General features: G+C 44.0%; 1 long non-coding RNA gene across 2 annotated transcripts; it reads left to right on the top strand.

Moving 5' to 3' along the window:
- Positions 1-6: 6 nt before the first annotated feature.
- On the top strand, positions 7-2,103 carry LOC125772869 (uncharacterized). 2 transcript variants are annotated; one of them, XR_007419716.1, is made up of 4 exons: positions 7-169; positions 490-680; positions 1,274-1,360; positions 1,836-2,103. It is a non-coding gene; the product is annotated as an uncharacterized LOC125772869 (long non-coding RNA). The 2 variants fall into 2 exon arrangements; XR_007419715.1 differs by lacking the exon at positions 7-169 and adding an exon at positions 246-372.
- The last annotated feature ends 1,341 nt before the right edge of the window (positions 2,104-3,444 follow it).

Raw genomic sequence — 3,444 nt, 5'->3', positions numbered from 1 at the left:
ATGTTTTTGGTCAAAGTTGGTGGAAACTGGAAGTTTGCAACCAAAGATGATGATTTCGGTCAAAGTAGATGTTTTTGGTCAAAGTTGGTAAAAAACTGGAAGTTTGCAACCAAAGATGATGATTTCGGTCAAAGTAGATGATTTTGGTCAAAGTTGGTGGAAACTGGAAGTTTGCAACCAAAGATGATGATTTCGGTCAAAGTAGATGTTTTTGGTCAAAGTTGGTGGAAACTGGAGTTTGCAACCAAAGATTATGATTTTGGTCAAAGTTGATGTTTTTGGTCAAAGTTGGTGGAAACTGGAAGTTTGCAACCAAAGATGATGATTTCGGTCAAAGTAGATGTTTTTGGTCAAAGTTGGTGAAAACTTGAAGTTTGCGATCAAAGATGATGATTTCGGTCAAAGTTGGTAGAAACTGGAAGTTTGCAACGAAAGATGATGATTTCGGTCAAAGTAGATGTTTTTGGTCAAAGTTGGTAGAAACTCTAGGTTTGCGACCAAAGTTGATGTTTTCGGTCAAAGTAGATGTTTTTGGTCAAAGTTGGTGGAAACTCGAGGTTTGCGACCAAAGTTGATGATTTCGGTCAAAGTTAATGTTTTTGGTCAAAGTTGGTGGAAACTGGAAGTTTGCAACCAAAGATGATGATTTCGGTCAAAGTAGATGTTTTTGGTCAAAGTTGGTGGAAACTGAAAGTTTGCAACCAAAGATGATGATTTCGGTCAAAGTAGATGTTTTTGGTCTAAGTTGGTGGAAACTCGAGGTTTGCGACCAAAGCTGATGTTTTCGGTCAAAGTTGATATTTTTGGTCAAAGTTGGTGGAAACTCGAGGTTTGCGACCAAAGTTGATGTTTTTGGTCAAAGTAGATGTTTTTGGTCAAAGTTGGTTGAAATTCGAGGTTTGCGACCAAAGTTGATGATTTCGGTCAAAGTAGATGTTTTTGGTCAAAGTTGGTGGAAACTCGAGGTTTGCGACCAAAGTTGATGATTTCGGTCAAAGTAGATGTTTTTGGTCAAAGTTGGTGGAAACTCGAGGTTTGCGACCAAAGATGATGATTTCGGCCAAAGTAGATGTTTTTGGTCAAAGTTGGTGGAACCTGGAAGTTTGCTACCAAAGATGGTGATTTCGGTCATAGAAGATGTTTTTGGTCAAAGTTGGTGGAAACTGGAAGTTTACAACCAAAGATGATGTTTTTGGTCAAAGTTGATGTTTTTGGTCAATGTTGGTGGAAACTGGAAGTTTGCAACCAAAGATGATGTTTTCGGTCAAAGTAGATGTTTTTGGTCAAAGTTGGTGGAAACTGGAAGTTTGCAACCAAAGATGATGATTTCGGTCAAAGTTGATGTTTTTGGTCAAAGTTGGTGGAAACTGGAAGTTTGCAACCAAAGATAATGATTTCGGTCAAAGTAGATGTTTTTGGTCAAAGTTGGTGGAAACTCGAGGTTTGCGACCAAAGTTGATGTTTTCGATCAAAGTTGATGTTTTTGGTCAAAGTTGGTGGAAACTTGAAGTTTGCAACCAAGATGATGATTTCGGTCAAAGTAGATGTTTTTGGTCAAAGTTGGTGGAAACTCGATGTTTGCGAAAAAAGTTGATGTTTTCGGTCAAAGTTGATGTTTTTGGTCAAAGTTGGTGGAAACTGGAAGTTTGCAACCAAAGATGATGATTTCGGTCAAAGTAGATGTTTTTGGTCAAAGTTGGTGGAAACTCGAGGTTTGCGACCAAAGTTGATGTTTTCGGTCAAAGTTGATGTTTTCGGTCAAAGTAGATGTTTTTGGTCAAAGTTGGTGGAAACTGGAAGTTTTCAACCACACATGATGATTTCGGTCAAAGTAGATGTTTTTGGTCAAAGTTGGTGGAAACTGGAAGTTTGCGACCAAAGTTGATGTTTTCGGTCAAAGTTGATGTTTTTGGTCAAAGTTGGTGGAAACTGGAAGTTTGCAACCAAAGATGATGATTTCGGTCAAAGTAGATGTTTTTGGTCAAAGTTGGTGGAAACTCGAGGTTTGCGACCAAAGTTGATGTTTTCGGTCAAAGTAGATGTTTTTGGTCAAAGTTGGTGGAAACTGGAAGTTTGCAACCACAGATGATGATTTCGGTCAAAGTTGATTGTTGGAACCTTATAAAGGAAGGACGATCAGGTCCCAACGACCTGTCAAAACATACGAGAAAATAGGGATGTCAGGAGAAGAAGAAGAAAGGATGGAAGAAAAAACACGTATAAAAATGGCAGGATGCGCCCATAGAGGGGCTTTTTAATACGCAAGCGAATAAAGACCAATTTTTTGGCGCACCATAGAGCGGTGTTTGGCAAAAAAGGTCTTGTTAGTTAGAAAAGTATCCGAAATTTTCTAACATTCCAAAAAATTGGATCGATTCCAAAAAATTCGATTGAATAGCGTAAATCGGTTCGATTCGAATCAAGTTGTGTCGTCTCATTATCGTTCAGTTTCGTGCGCACGTCTGATTTTTCACGACCGTCGGGTAACCGTTTCGCGAATCGAAGTAAGTAAGTTACGCGCGCGGTATCGAGTGACGAGTGAAAGTGACAAGTATGGATCAGCATACGCACGCGATGGAAGGGCCGGAAACCGCCACTGGAGGGAAGAGTCGAAACTCGGCACGCGAGGATATGCCTAGCGGCCCCAGCGGAGCACCGTCCACCCCGAGAACAGTACGCGAACATGACCTCCCGTCGGAAGTAAGCACTCCGTGGTATCACACTGTGGCGATAGACACAATACCACAAACGCGGGTGCAAAGTAAGGCGGGACACACTCATCGCCGTTATTCTCAACCGTCGGAAGAAAACACCGAGAGGATCATCCCTGATGCAGGAGACGCGATACCTCGCGAACCGGTGCGGAGTAAGACGGGTGAGTCGTATCGTCACGAGGCGAGGCAAGGTGATGCGTGGGCTGAGTCGGAGACGGCGCGGATGGCGTACGACGAACGACGCCAGAGAAAACGCGAGCTCGAACGCGAAATTAGGGCGATTGAAGAGGCTGACCGGCAAGACCGCATGTTGGCCATAGAACGCGGCACACGTGGAACGCGCGAGCCGGAGTTCGACGAGTGGGTGCGCAACATGGAGGATTCCATGCGGCACGTCGCCAGGGAAGATGGCACAGAGAGAGGTCAAAACCCTAGGGTCATCAGAGGTGACCTGCACGACACGCACACCACTAACCATCAGCGCGCGACATATCTGGAGCGCGCGACACGCTCAGCTGATGCAACGCGTCCAGTGTATGCGACTCGTTCGGTTTATGCAACGCATTCTGGATACGCTGCTCAGCCGGGATACACGCATCATGCGACATATCCCGAGTACGCATGTCGCGCAGCACATCCGACCTACTTAGGCGACACGTTTGGGTGACGCACCACGCATCGATAATGCTACACATCCGGGATACAACACACACTTGAACTACACTACACC

The sequence above is a fragment of the Anopheles funestus genome (assembly GCF_943734845.2).
Source record: "Anopheles funestus chromosome X unlocalized genomic scaffold, idAnoFuneDA-416_04 X_unloc_13, whole genome shotgun sequence".
In the NCBI taxonomy this organism is placed as follows: Eukaryota; Metazoa; Arthropoda; class Insecta; order Diptera; family Culicidae; genus Anopheles; species Anopheles funestus.
Note: the sequence above shows the minus strand (reverse complement) of the source record. Positions and strands in the feature narration are given on the sequence as shown.